Here is a 15,556-nt window from a genome sequence, read left to right as displayed (position 1 = left end):
TTTTAGATCACCTATTTAAAGAGAGGAAGTTTGTACATTTAAGTGAATGTTGGCCAAGTAGCAAGAACACTTAATAACTTACAGTTGGCTTTTGATTTAAACTTTTTATTATTTTTTTCCCTAGGATATTCTCACATCAGAAAAATCCAGATTCCCCATCCTTCCCCCCACCCTAAGCATGTGCTTCAACAGAAAAATCCATTTCACTTTCTTGCTATTTAACTTGGCATGAGTTACATTGTATCTACCTCCTTAGTTGTTTGTAGGAAGATAGGGCATGGAAAAGGTCTAGGATGGTGCCTGCATACAATAAGCACTCAGTAAATGTTATCTCTTGTCATTTGTTATTAATGATTTATTGTTATTAAGCATCTTGATTAATTTTTCTCAGTACAGTGGTTTTATTTTTCACCTTACTCTCCTGTAATCTGGCCTCCATCTTCTTTACCTTCCTGAACCACTTCTTACCTCCTAATTACCAACTTCAATTCCAGTTCTCTTGTTTACAGACCTCTCTGCTTAATTTATAGTTTTCAACACACATATACAAGCATATCTTACACATTTATTTTAATTTGCATGAACATATATTAATTTGCCAATCTTTAGATGTACAGCCAAGACCTTTACTTTGTATATGAGTCCACTGTTTGGAGTTCAGCATCCTTTTTTTTTCAAAAACCACATCAATAGTGTATCATCTAAGTCTTTCAGTTTTCCTACTTACTGTAAAGTGGAACAAGACCTTAAAAACATATGCAAAGTGCTCTCAATGCAGAATCCTTCTGGGTTTTATAATTTACCCAAAACACCATCAATCTTTTATAGTTGTCACATGTATACCTAATTCACAGCAGGGTTTCGTTGTTGTTGTTGTTGTTGTTGTTGTTGTTGTTGTTGTTGTTATTGATTTGCCTTTATTAAATCTTCTTAAAGCATTGAATTTAATTTTCACGGAGAGAAATTGTTTTTCCTACATTCATACTTCATCATGTTGCACAACATTTAATTAAATATATAATTAAACAAGAACAACTGGAATAAACAAGTTTGTGAACCAGCATTGGCTCACCATGTGGGAGCAGTAGTGCATGGATGTTGCAGACTATGAGTCTGGAGTTCTCTCTTGTCCAGCAAGAGAGTGGACGCAGAATTGAATATGAGAGAGGCTGATGTCTGGGAGAAGACAAGAGCCCTGAACAGGGATTTCGTCTCTGTATTTATTTATTTTAATTTTTTTAACATTTATTTATTTTTGAGAGTCCGAGCGTGAGTGGGGGAGAGGCAGAGAGAGGGGAGACACAGAATCCAAAGCAGGCTCCAGGCTCTGAGCTGTCAGCACAGAGCCTGATGCGGGGCTTGAACCCATGAACTGTGAGATCATGACCTGAGCCAAAGTCAGACACTCAACCGACTGAACCACCCAGGTGCCCCTTGTATCCGAATTTATTGAGCTCTCAAGATCTTACACACATAGTGAACATGAAGAAAACAATCAGATAGTATCATTAACTTGTGTGTGTAAGAAGCAAAGGGTCTGGGGTGGAGGGGGGCAAGTGGAGTTTGAAGTTGTGATCAAAGTATATTGGTGCCAGACAGAAAGTAGTTTCCTGCAGGTAATATAACAAGTTACTCATTATCCTATTACAATATCTTGCTAACTAACCTTGCGTGCTTTCGCCCTATGGTGGTGGCTTTCTGCCCTAAGCTTTTTAAAAAAATTTTTTTAATGTTTTTATTTATTTTTGAGACATAGAGAGATGGAGCATGAGCAGGTGAGGGGCAGAGAGAGGGGAGACACAGAATCTGAAGCAGGCTCCAGGCTCTGAGCTGTCAGCACAGAGCCTGACGCAGGGCTCGAACTCACAGAGTGTGAGATCATGACCTGAGCTGAAGTCGGACACTCAACCGACTGAGCCACCCAGGCGCCCCTGCCCTAAGTTTTTTTAACCCATTTATGTAACTATAAGGAATTCTTGAACACATCTCCCCAAACTTGGATGTAATAGGGAATTGAAATCTAGCCCCAAAGAAACATCAAAGTATCTGTGATATTTCGTTTATTTTACTTAAATAGGTAAAAAAGATGTTATGAAAATATTAACAATCTTCACTCCTTGGTAGTGAGGACACAGGTGTTCATTTTAGTGTTCTCTACATTTTCTGCAAAAAAAAAAAAAAAAAAAAAAGTTCTCAAAGAGAAAAAGCAAATGATTCCATAGCCTGTATGAAGAAGAGAACTAAAGGAGAAACTAAAGATCTTAGATACTGGTGTGTTCAAGAGAATGTTATCCTGTGCCTAGTCTTCTCTGCGAGCTAAGCTTGGGGGAAGTCCATCAAAGTCTTCCACATGGTTTGATCCTCCAGTGTTTTGCCTCATTTTCTTGGGAAGGCAGCAACCTCTAAGCCTTACCTCTCTGCTCTGTCCACCATGGTAAGGCATCAGGAAAGTAGAAATGACTACTTTTAGGATTTGGGAAGATGTATCCAAGGTCCCTTTCACCACTCAAGTTAAGTAAAGCCTCACATATGTGAGACCCTGAATGGAATCAGCTCATCTGATATATTTAAAATACTATTCAATTTGCATAAAAAACACAGGAAACAACAAATGTTGGCAAGGATATGGAGAAAGGAGAACCCTCTTGCACTCTTGTTAGAAACACAAACTGGTATAGCCAACAGTATGGAGATTCTTCAAAAAGTTACAAACAGAACTACCCTACAATCTAGCAGTTGCACTACTAGGTATTTACCCAAAAATACAAAAATACTAATTCAAAGTGATACATGCAACCTGATGTTTACAGCATTATCTACAACAACCAAATTATGAAAACAGACCAAGTGTCCATCAGCTGATGAATGGATAAGGAAGATGTGGTACGTATATATACAATGGAATATTACTCAGCCATAAAAAGAATGAAATCTTGCCATTTGCAACCACACGGATGGAGCTAGAGAGTATTATGCTAAATGAAATCAGAGAAAGACAGATACTATATGACTTCGCTCATATGTGGAATATAAGAAACAAAACAAACGAGCAAAGGGGAAAAAGAGAGAGAGAGAGGCAAACCAAGAAACAGACTCTTAACTATAGAAAACAAACTGGTGCTTACCAGAGGGGGGTGGGTGGAGGATGAGTTAAATAGGTGATGGGGATTAAGGGGTGCAATTGTTGTGATGACCACTGGGTGTTGTAGAAGTGTTGAATCACTATATTGTACACCTGAAACTAATATTACACTGTATGTTTACTAACTAGAATTTAAATTAAAACTTAAAAAAAGAACATTCAAATAATTAAGATTAATTTTTCAGGGTGCCTGGCTAGCTCTGTCGATTGAGCGTACGATTCAGTTTCAGCTCACATCATGATCTTATGGTTCATTAGATCAAGCCCCACATTAGACTGTGCTGACAGCATGGAGCCTTCATGGGATTCTCTCTCTCCCTCTCTCTCTACCCCTCCCCAACTTGCACATGCTCTCTCTCTCTCTCTCTCAAAATAAATAAATAAACATTTTTTAAAAGATTAATTTTTCATTAACTTGGGAAAGTAGGGATATTAAATATGAACATAATTATAGAAAATAAGTTTACATTCCTCCCAGACCTGAGTTTGTGTACTCACTACATCTGGATGTCTCTGATTTTCTCCAAGACATTTTGCAAAATATTAGGTAAGGTTGTGTGATGGTACTCTATAGATTCTTGTTTCCTTTTCTTTCTTTCTTTCTTTCCTTTTTTTTTTTTTTTTTTTGCCATCTTAAGCATCCTCTGCTTGATTTTTGCATTTCCTTTAATAGATAAGTATCTTCTGATGCAATTGGAGAGGAATTTTTAAAACACTTTTTGGGAATCACCACCTGAAAACAGAAAGCCAGCAAACTGTCTAACACTTTCATAAACTCTTTATAGTGGCTTTGCTTTGAGGGGATAGTACACTCATACAGAGAGAAAGGGAGAGGGAGAGAGGCACCAGTTAGGCACCATCTCTTACTCAGATATCCTTTCCTTGTACCTTGTCTTGCTGGGGAGTCTTGAAGGTAGTTGTCCTGGGTGGTCTATACTTTGCCCAGGTTCTAAGTAGGGATTCTAAAGATTTAAATGATCCTGAGGGTATAGAGAAGTAACAGGACCGAAAACCATAATTACGATGAAACAAGGTGTTCTGCCTAGAGGACTGTAGTGATTTACTAGACATAAATTCTGTAGTGGGAATACTGGTGGATCTGTCATACTATCAGTAAGATATATAGAGACACGGGCATTCCCTAAGAATCCATTTGAAATTATAGACACAGTCATCCATCTGTGTGACTGGTAAGCAGTGAACTTAGAGATTATTTAAGAATCTCTAAGATTCTGTCAAGCATAGGATTGTGAGAAACATACTAGAGATACATGATACAGATACAACACAAAGCCTACTGTGGAAGAAGTTTATAGCAGAGTCAACAGAGTGCACACAGTCCCCTAGGGTCTCATTATCCCATAGAGAGGTAAGCTTGGGTCAAGCTTGGTAGGACATTCTACAAATAGTGCTCCAGGAAAACACACACACACACACACACACACACACACACACACACACACACACACCCTGCCCCAAGCCGCTCTTTGTATTTACAGGGAAATGGGAGGGAGTAGAGAACACTAATCAACCAGAGTTTTTTATTTGGAGGAATGGCCATGAATACAAAAGGGATATTCTGTGGGACAATTGTCTAAAGGAGTTCAAACACTAGTGCTGGTATCTACTAGTAGTATTATAGCCCTTTGTGCTGAGCCAGATCATTTCAGCTGACCCAGCTCTTTGTCAGGCTACTCAAGGGTAGAGGCGATTGCCTTTGCAATCCAGCACGTAAAGGGTTTGTCTCCCCTCACTTCAAAATCTGGGATTTAAAGTAAAGGCAATGCTTAGAAGGGAATGGGCCATTCATGCAGGCAGATACCACTGAAAATTGAATGAATAGTATAGTGGGGACTGGGTCAGGAAATAAAATGTGCCATTATGAGAATGATATCAGATCTATAAAAAGTATAATCTCTGAGATAAAATCCAGAGTATTCTAGAAATTTTTGGGTGCCATTATCTTCATTCTTTGGGAAGTAGGGTTTCCCAGGTCAGTCCTTGAGCTAAGCACAGATATTCTAAGTATGGTCCGAGGCATGTGTGTCATATGGAACTGGCCCAGAACACTTCTACTTATATCCTATTGGCCAGATTTTACTCACCTGACCACACTAACTTATAGAAGGCTGGGAAATGAATTCCTCTTTCTAAATGGACCATGTGCCCAGATTAAAAATTCTATGGCAGTCTAGGCCAAACCCCAATTCTTCTTCTTAAAAAAGAATTTGTTGTGAGTGGCTCAGTTGGTTAAGTGTCGATTCTTGATTTCGGCTCACATCATGATCTCCTGGTCATAAGATTGAGCCCCATGTTGGCCTCCAGCCCCACATCAGGCTCCAGCCCCACACTGGGCTCTGTGTTGACATTGAGGAGCCTGTTTAGCATTCTTTCTGTCCCTCTCTCTCTGCCCCTCTCCAGCTCGCACATGCATTCTCTCTCTCTCTAATATAAATAAAATGTGCTGAGTGTGGAGCTCACTTAAGATTCTCTCTCTCTCTCAAAAATTTTTTTTTGTTTAAAAAAAAAAGAATTTGTTATACAAATGTAGGGGTCTCTCATGGAACCAAAATTCAGGAAGCCTACCAGGACGAATTAGGACCTTGAATAGGGACTTGTCAGAAACCAAACCAAGGCAATTGTTCTCTTCATCTTTCTAGGGGCATAAAGGGCCTCAACTATGCCTTTCTCAGAAGACCAGCCCTTTAATTGCTCATCAGCACACTTTCACTCATCAAATATTGACTGAGCACTTACCATGGACCAGGACTGTTCCATGCACTGGGGACAGAGAAAGAAATAAAACAGACAGAAATATGTATTCCCAAAATGTCATCCATGCCCCTCCAGTCTATGTGTCCTTGTAACTGCAAGAATCTAATTTTTGGACTTCCTGTTTCTATTTCTCAATTCCAATTCTTCCGTAGGATTAAGTGGAGTTCTTAAAACTCCAAAGAAAATTGGTTTCAAGTTAGAATAGTTCAGTCTCCTGAAATAATATCAGCAGAGGGAACCACTGAGCCTCAAGTACATCGAAAGAGGGTTCGGGAGCCCAGCCAGACCTCTTTTCTGACTTACGTGTTCCAGGTGTCCCTTCAGCTGTGCAGAGAGAGTTATTTCTGAGGTTTCAGTTGAGCCCTGGGAGCTGGGAGTCATCAGGCCAGTGGTGAGATGGCTGGCCTCCATGCAAAACATGGAGAAAGAAAGAAAAATTAGTATCCACTGGGAAACTAAAGTAGAAAACCAAACATAAAGTGCAAATAAAACGTCAGTCTAAAGGGAACAAGCTGAGACAAAAAACAAGTATAAGGAAATGAGACAACAGGAAGCAACAAGATGAGTAAGTTTGGAAGGTATATTATTCAAGATTAAATCCAGAGGAAGAACAGACATTAGAACTGGTTGATCCAGTGATCCAGTGATGTCATGAGACACATCTCATTCTTTACTCAGAGTTATAGGATGGCTGCCTGTAGCAATCAACATTACATGCTTCCCACATGTAGTGGGAGAAAAAGAATGGCTTTCCATAGCTCTTTCTCAAGTACAGAACTTTCCTAGAAATCTTCAGGAAACCTCTCTTAGTGCTTATTAGAACTAGGTCACATTAGATTGCTTTTAGCCACTTTCACCGTAGGCACTTTTACCATAGGCACTTTTTCTCCTGAGAAGACATTTAGCAATATCTGGAGACATTTTTGATTGTCACAACTGGAAGAAAGGGCCACTACTGGCATCTAGTGTCAGGGATACAACTAAACATTCTCCAATGCACAGGACAGCCCCCACAAGCGTCTGACTCTTGATTTCAGCTCAGACCATGATCTCACAGTTCGTTAGTTTGAGCCCCATTTCAGACTCTACACTGACAGCTTGGAGCCTGCTTGGGATTCTCTCTTTCTCTCCTCTCTCTCTCTGCCCCTCCCCTGCTCTCTCTCTCTCAAAAATAAAAAAATAAACATTAAAAAAAAGAATATTGAGACTGGGAAATCCTGTTTTAGACCAAGTAGACCTACTCCTCTGAAGCACCAAGACTAGGTGAGGGAGGGGTACATACCAGAGAAAGTCTGATAACGAGTGGTCAGAGAGGTAGAAGATGGAAAAAATGGCCTGTTCAAAAGCCAAAGGAAAATTTTAAGGAAGATATGGGCAGTATTATCAAAGACTGTAGAGAGGTCAAGTATGTTTATGACTAAAAATCATCCATTGGATTCATCCATAAAGGTGTTACTTGTTACCTTTGCCCAAGAAGTTCCAGGAGGGTGGTAGGAGCCAAAGTTAGGCTGATATGGAATGAGTGAGAGATGGTAATCAAGAGACTTTAATTATGGTATAGGCAAATCATTCAAAAAGCTTGCGTGTGAATGAAAGGAAAGAGAGAAGTAGATGAAGGGGTCAGGAAATCATTTGTTTTTAAATTATGAAGAGACAGGATCATTTTTTAAAAGTTTTTATTTATTGGGGCACTTGGGTGGCTCAGCTGGTTAAGTGTCTAACTTTGGCTCAGATCATGATCTCATGGTTCATGAGTTCAAGCCCCACATCAGGCTCTCTGCTGTCAGCACAGAGCCCACTTCAGACCCTCTGTCCCCTCTCTCTCTGCCCTTCCCCCGCTCACTCTCTCCCTCTCCCAAAATAAATGAGCAAAAAAAAGTTGTTATTTATTTATTTTGGGAGAGAGAGAGAGAGAGAGAACACTGATGGCATAGAGCCTGCTTAGGATTCTCTGTATTCTTCTCTCTCTGCCCCTCCTGCGCTATCTCTCTCCCCCTCTCTCTCTCAAAAATAAATAAACTTTAAAAAAATAAAAGTAAAACTAATTAAAAAAATAATAAAGTAAAATGCTGATCAGAAAGATCCAAAGGAGTAAAATGTAATAGATCAATAAAAATGAGCCTGGTCTCTGAGAATGTCATCTACAGCAGTGCTTCTCAAACTTTATATATGCATGTGAGTCACCTGGAGATCTTGTAATCACCCCTGGGATTCTATTGAATGCATATTCTGATTCAGTGAATCTAGATTGGGGCTTACAATTCCACATCTCTTTTTTTTTCTAAGTTTATTTTACTTATATTTGAGAGAGAGAGAATGTGTGAGCAAGCTAGGGACAGAGAGGGACTGTGAGATCATGACCTGAACCAAAATCAAGAGTTGGACGCTTAACCAGCTGAGCCACCCAGACACTCCTTGAGTTTACATTTCCAACCAGCTCCCAGGTGATATTATCAGTGCTGCTGGTCCATGGACCCGACTTTGAATAGTAAGAATTTAGACCAGCAGTTCTCAGCCTTAAGTATGCACCAGAATCACCTTGGGTGCTTGTTAAAACAGGTTGTTGGGCCTCACTCCCAGAGTTTCTGATTCAGTACATCTGGGATTGGGCATGAGAATTTACATTTCTAACAAGCTCCAAGGTGCTGCTGATGCTGCTTGCCCAGGGATCATACTCTGAGAATCACTGATTTACTGTATGTGTAGAGAAAATCACCTTCAAAGAGAGATCACTTCACCACTGAGAAAATAAGGAAAAGGCAAACACTGACAGGGCTGCAGATAAGTTTGTAGATTTTGGGGGGAGGTAGGATGCTAAAGAATTTCCTGCCTATTGGCCTGTATCTTCTCTGTGAAGTAGGAGTGAAATCATCAGCTGAAAGCAAGAGAGAGAGGAGGACGGAATAAGGAACATAAGTATTAGGTGAAGCTTAATGCCCTCCAATTAACTCTCCTCATAACACCATACAAAAAGTCTATTTATTTTGTTACTTATTAAAGGAATGTTTGCAATTAATTCATCCAGACAAGTTGACCAGGAAGTTATGTGGGGCAGTGGAAGAATTAGCAAGATTTTCCTTTAGCTGGTTAACTGGAAACTCCTGCTTCGGAAATTTCCATGCTTGAATATTGTTGACCATGTACTTTGATGTAGAAATTTAGGAATTCAATTGGTTTCAAAAGGCAGAGTGACATAGAATTTACTAAGGGGTAGACTCTAGAATGAGAGGCTCTGATTTCTAATCCTGCCTCACCACATATTAGCGGTGTTGGGCAAGTGTGTTAACTTCTCTTGGCTTCAGTGTCTCACCTGTAAAACGGGGACATGAATGGGAATGGTACCTATCTCACAGAGTTTGGGGAGAATTAAATAAGATTATGCAGTAAGTACTTCTGCCCAGTGTGTGTCATAGGAAATGCTTCAAGTCAGTTTCTCTCTTTGAATCTGTTTCATGAAGATCTTGTGGGAGGATCGAATTAAATCAAATCTAGAGCTACACCCAACTTCATCTACAACTCTAGGTGACCATTCAGGAGAAGTTGTAGAAAATATATATATTGTTGTTACTGTAATAATAGCTAACATTTATTGAGCCATTTTTTGTGTGTGCTAAGTATTGTTTTAAGCCCTTTACACATATGAATTCAGGTGATCCTCACAATAGCTCTATGAGATGGGTTCTATTATTATCCCTATTTTGTAGGTGACACTTGAAGAAAATAAGTTGCTCAAAGTCACACAGAAAATAAGTGGTGGGGTTTGATCCCAAACAGTCTAAATCCAGGGCTATGTTCTCAACCATGTCATAATATAGTCTTTTGAGGGCTCTGTAATGTGAATTCAGTTCAGATTAAGTGTCAAATAAGTGGGTCAAGTGTGGTAGCTTTTTTCTTTTTTAATACTATAGAGCTTAAAAATTTTTTGTTTTAATGTTAATTTATTCTTGGGAGACAGAGCATGAGTAGGGGAGGGGCAGAGAGAGAGAGGGAGACACAGAATCTGAAGCGGGCTCCAGGCTCTGAACTGTTAGCACAGAGCCTGACGCAGGGCTCAGACCCACGATCTGTGCAAGATCATAATCTGGGCTGAAATCCGACACCCAAATGACTAAGCCACCCAGGCAACCCTGAAATGGCTAACTTCCATTTGGTATTAATGAATTTTGGGATTCCAGAATCTAGGATATGGTTTCAGGAACAACCTCTTTCAGTTTTGTTCAGATCCCAAGTGGTGATCCCTAGGGTGTAGTACCAATTAAACAGAGATTAGCTTTAAGCATATTACTTCACACAAACTCTCAATAGTCTCCTATTTAGGTTGCCAACTATTTATTCTTATTCAACTGGACTATTATACTTAAAAAAGTATAGTTTATGGGGAATTAAAATTATAATACTGGTCACTATTTGTCTATTTCATGCTGGGTTCCTTGTATGCTTAATACAATAGCTTTGCAAAGGTAAATACTAATACTATTTTTTTAATATTTATTTACTTTTAAGAGAGAGAGAGAGAGACAGAGTATGAGCAGGGGAGGGACAGAGAGAGAGGGAGACACAGAATCTGAAGCAGGCTCCAGGCTCTGAGCTGTCAGCACAGAGCCTGACATTGGGTTCAAACTCATGAACCTTGAGATTATGACCCACGCCAAAGTCGGATGCCTAACCGACTGAGCCACCCAGGTGCCCCTAATAGATAAGAAAAGAAGTTAAAAATTTGCTGGGAGTCAAGGAAGTTTTCCTATTTCCTACATTTTAGAATGAAATTAATTACTTCCAGAAACATGGTGTAGGGTTGTCTGGGTGGCTCAGTCGGTTAAGCCTCTGACTCTTGATTTCAGCTCAGTTCATGTTCTCACAGTTTTGAGTTTGAGCCCCACATCAGGCCCTGTGCTGGCAGCACAGAACCTGCTTGGGATTCTCTCTCTCCCTCTCTCTCTGCCCCCTCCCGCTCAGCACCCTCTCTACTACAGCATAGTAAAGAGAGGAGGAAACAAATCAATAAACAAACATACACTACAACACAATAAAATCGCAGGAGAAGTGACAACATCATTGAGATTAGATCTGTGGGAAAAGATTCAGAAGATGAAGTGAGGTAAGGAAATGTCACAATTGTAGATTGATTAGATGGAGATGATGGTAGGGAGTGAGAGGGGCAGGGAAATTCTGTTTAAAAGACATTTCTTCCACCTCATCTGGTAATGAAATGATTTCCCTATGTTCTTTTCAGAAGCTTGAGTCTCATAGACTTTTCAGTGAGTGACTCTTTTGGACATGTTTCATGGGATAGAGTACAATGAATTCTTCCCTCTACCTCCTCTTCAACAAACACACTTTCCTACCCAAAATTAAGTTCATCTGGTCAATACCCTTGCCTTTGGGCAGGATGGTCTCTGCTATTCCAGTTCCCTAGGATAGGCCATTCCCATCACACTATGGGATAGGCAACTCCCACCCCAGTCCTAGGACTGTTGAAATGGGACAAATAACTAATACACATTGAACACTCACTATATACAATAGCTTGGAAGTTATTCAATGATAGAGCCAAACTAGACTGGCTCCAATATGATTGCCTCAGCTCCCCAGCTTGGATATCATGATACAAATCCACTGAGACCTTATCTAGATATAGCCATCTTAGGAGATCTCCTGAAGCCAGACACCAGGATTTCATCTAGAGGCCAGTTGAACTCACCTATCATTCTCGGATTTTGCCCAAAATATAGGCAACTCATCATTTAACCTCTATATCTCCCATTCTTTTTTTCTTTTCTTTTCCATACTTCCAAACCAAAACCACTTTATTGTCTCTTTCCTGACTCATCATCCCACTGCTCCCTTGCCTAAATTACTTTTCCACTATGCCTTCTGGGCATTTATTTCCATTATAAACAAACTTTCCCACACTCTTCTCTCCTATATTCTTCCCTTCCTCCTTTCCTTCTTGTCTTATCCTGAAAATCCTATTCTGGTTGCTATCCTGTTGAAGTTAGGGGGCTTGTGGTCTCCCATAATCCACACAGTATAGGGGCTGAGGGAATTTTGAATTTTTCTCATTTCCATTATTGCCAAACCAGTATTCCTCTCAGATGGGTAAAAATCCCTCTACCACTTTCTCTCTTATCTTCCAGTTTATGGTTACTGTTCTACACTTATAAGAATAGCATGTAGCACTAGGCTTCTATCTACCTCTAAATCCCATATTGTGCCAGCACTCTGATAACTTTCTTTTGGAAGAACCATTAAACCCCTAAACCTCACACTTCCATGACTTTCTCAACTCAAGTGACATACATCCTTCACTCCAGGTCAACCAGACTCACACATGACCATGCTAGAAACTGCTCCACATTAGAAATCTTTGACTCTAATGTACCTACCATTCTCTGTCTTCCACCTTTTACCTGCTCTAACTTTCATTACTATTGTTCTTAGGTCATACAGAGAGACCTATAGTTTATTTTCATTTTCCATATTTATTGAGGTTTAACTGTTAAATACTTATAGCTTCTTGATCTTTCTTCTTTTCCCCACCCACCAGCCCCATTGTTGCCTCACTTCTTTCACTCTTTAGTCTAACCTCCATGGCTTGTCACCTCAGCTATTCTTTCAGAACTGTCACCTCCCTCACATCCCTTCCTTCTTCAATCAGCCTACACATTAAAACAGAATCTCTAAAATAAATTCTGTGCCCTTTTCTCTGCCCCATACTGAGAATGATGAGAAATGCCATGAAGGTAGATGCTGCTAACAAATTTCTGGATCTGCAGGCGCAGAGTAATGCTCAAGAATCTTATACTTTGTCCTTGGTCAGTCCCCTCCTATTCTTCTCTCCCACCATCCCAAGCTTCCCCCACTCACCTCCAGCCCCCTGAAGTCCAGAGCTACCCACTCTGCAGCTCACTCTTGACTAGTTTTGAAATCACTTTCATGTTATACCTTTGTTCAGATCTTCTTTTGGTCAATTTTAGTCATTTTTATTTTCCCCAAATCTTTCACTTAATCTAAATTTCTGACATAACACATATTTCTTTTAATTTACATATGCAGAAGGAAAGTGACAAAATCATAGAGAAGCAGATGAGATAAGAGAAGGGATAAAAAGTATGATATTGTCCCTCCTTTTGAAGCACCCATCCTCAGTTATCTGAATTGATAGTCTTTTTCTACTTAAGCTAGTATGGATTGGATTTCTGTCACGACCAGAAGTATCTTAACTAATGTTTATATATCTTGTGTATGCTCTGTTTATCTTTTTCTCCTATGTTTCATAAGAATCACAGACTCAGTGTCTTCCCTCATTATTCATATTTGAGAGAGGATAAGTCTAGATCAGCAAGCTAGAGCCCATGGGCCATAACTGGCCAGCCACCTGTTTTGTTTTTACAGCCCACAACCTGAGAAATGTTTTTATATTTTTAAATGATTACATTTTAGATGGTTATATAAGTATCTGTATAATAGTCTTGATTGTGTCTTTTGGCCCACAAAGCCTAAAATATTTACCTCTCTGGCCCTTTAAGAAAAACCTTGCCAACCCCTGATTTAGATAGACATGATAATTGACTAAAAATACCGTGTCTTTATTTTTCTTGGGTCCCTCACTATTTACCTGGCTGCTGTGGGAGTCCTTCATTATGTGGGTTTAAATCACCAGTTCAGTGTTTCAGCATCCTGCACAGGGTTGAGAGGAAGTCAGAGTCATGGGTCTTCTTATTCAAAACTTTGTCTTGGTAGAACTTTTCCCATTGTTTGTTCAAATTGCTGCCGTAGGTAACAGTTTTTGGTATCAATTTTCTGTTTGGCCTGGTTTCTGCTTTTGGGACAGGTGTATGACTTCCTTCCTGGCTGTTTTGTAAGTTGTGCTGAGGGTAGCTGCCTCACAGGGTCAGTTGTCCCTGAAAATAAAGAAACTTCTTCCAGTGTTGAGATGAACTACCTGCTCTAATGAGAGGTACAGTCAGGGAAAGATGTCTACACAGTTTTTTTGTTTTGTTTTGTTTTCATGGCCTCCTTTTCTAAATTCTGCAACGGCCTTCAGGTGCTATTTATCTGCAGCATCAAAAGAGTTTCCAAGTAATAATGGCCTCAATCCCTCCAAAAAACAGTTTTTTCTAGGAGATTTTATTTTTTAGATTAGTAGGTACTAGTGTGGCTCTGCCAGGATTTCCTCTGCTTAGTTTTCATGATACTACACTACTCTCTTGAGAATGATATGTATGGGTTTTTGCCTTACATTGAGTCCTAGGTGGCCATTATCTACCAAAAATTCTTCTATGATTGTGGAATATATCCACATCTCCCTTCCATCATTTCATCATTGGTGTTATTTTCTTTGATTATTTCAATCAGCTCCATAGAGATAGGGGAGTAGGTGTATATGTCTTTCACCCACTCTCAATTGTTGGAGGGTAACAACAAGCTCATTAAAGACAGAAAACTTCTGTCAGACTAGCACCTAGGACCTGAAAAAGGCATAGTTCATGTCCTAGCTGTAAAGTCATGAATGACATGGAAATGATATGAACTGATTCTTAGGGGAGGGACTGAGAAGTCTGCAAAAAAGGCATTATTGATTGGCTCCACTAATGCCAAGTGAAAGGTCCAGAGCTAAGCAGGAAAGATTAGCACTTCATTCCAAATAGCCCATGATACTTTTCCCTTCCCCAAAGGTAGCAATGATGGGTCAAGAACACATCCTGGGCGATAGGATGAAAACAGAACGAGAAGAATCTACTGGGATTTTTTTCAGCTAGGGCAGTTGTACAGAGAACTTGACAGCACTCAAGTGATCACCTTCTGTCAGGGTCTGCTGTCAGTAAGCAATCTTCTGTTGCACAGCAGGCTAGTGGGATGCTCTTGATGAAATATGTTCCAGTGATCTCTGGAAGTTCCATTTAAGAGAACCATACACCTTAAAGATAACTGGGATATTTCACATCAAAATAATTTTAAATCATGCTGTGACAAAGACTCGCATTCTGACCTTGAGTCTGATGGAAGCAGCACAAACTTTAAATAAAAGCTCTGTTGCAGAGATGTAGGATATGTGAGAAGAACCATGTTTCGGAATGAGCTTGCCGGGAAATCAACTTCCAGAATAGCAGAATGAGGACCTCAGTGAAACTTACTTTTCCACAAAAACAATGAAGATACTGGCAAAACAACTAAAGTGAACCATTTTAGAATTTTGGAAATTAACCAGAACCACAGAACAAACTGGAAGTCATCTATTGAAGAGAAACTACTGAACTTCGGTTAGAAAGTGGGATCTAGGGTATTTTAACTTGTGGATGGGATGCTATTTCCATCCACCCTCCATTCCCAGCTCACTTTGTGGTAAAAAAAAGTCAGCAGTCTCATGGCCAATGGAGAGGACTGACCTCTTGTGGAGCTCAGTTAAAAGCAACATCCTCAGAGCACAGACAGTGTCTTTGTCCAAACTTTGCAGCTCCCTGGAAAATCTTTCTTTAGGTTGTTCTGGCTGTTTGATTTAACTCAGAATTCTTTCAGCTCAGTAGAAAGAAAAAAAAAGAAAAGCCCTACTCCCAGGGCATCTTCAAAAATAATAGCCATCTACTGGCAACATTGCTGCTGCGTAAGTCTTTGCTTTTTTGGTTGCAGTTAGCAAGA

The 15,556-nt window shown here is 39.8% G+C and overlaps 1 long non-coding RNA gene across 1 annotated transcript in view; it reads right to left on the bottom strand.

The window, feature by feature from the left end:
• Positions 1-2,045: 2,045 nt before the first annotated feature.
• LOC111557857 overlaps positions 2,046-15,556 on the bottom strand; it is a 41,275-nt gene continuing 27,764 nt past the window's right edge. The window contains exons 3-6 of the long non-coding RNA XR_006589753.1: positions 13,536-13,821; positions 6,221-6,322; positions 3,641-3,875; positions 2,046-2,163 (exon numbers count right to left, since the gene is read on the bottom strand). This is a non-coding gene — a long non-coding RNA (uncharacterized LOC111557857). The remainder of the gene's footprint in view (positions 2,164-3,640; positions 3,876-6,220; positions 6,323-13,535; positions 13,822-15,556) is intronic.

This window comes from Felis catus, chromosome E1, assembly GCF_018350175.1.
Source record: "Felis catus isolate Fca126 chromosome E1, F.catus_Fca126_mat1.0, whole genome shotgun sequence".
NCBI classification, from domain to species: Eukaryota; Metazoa; Chordata; class Mammalia; order Carnivora; family Felidae; genus Felis; species Felis catus.
This window is presented reverse-complemented; position numbering and strand designations above follow the sequence as displayed.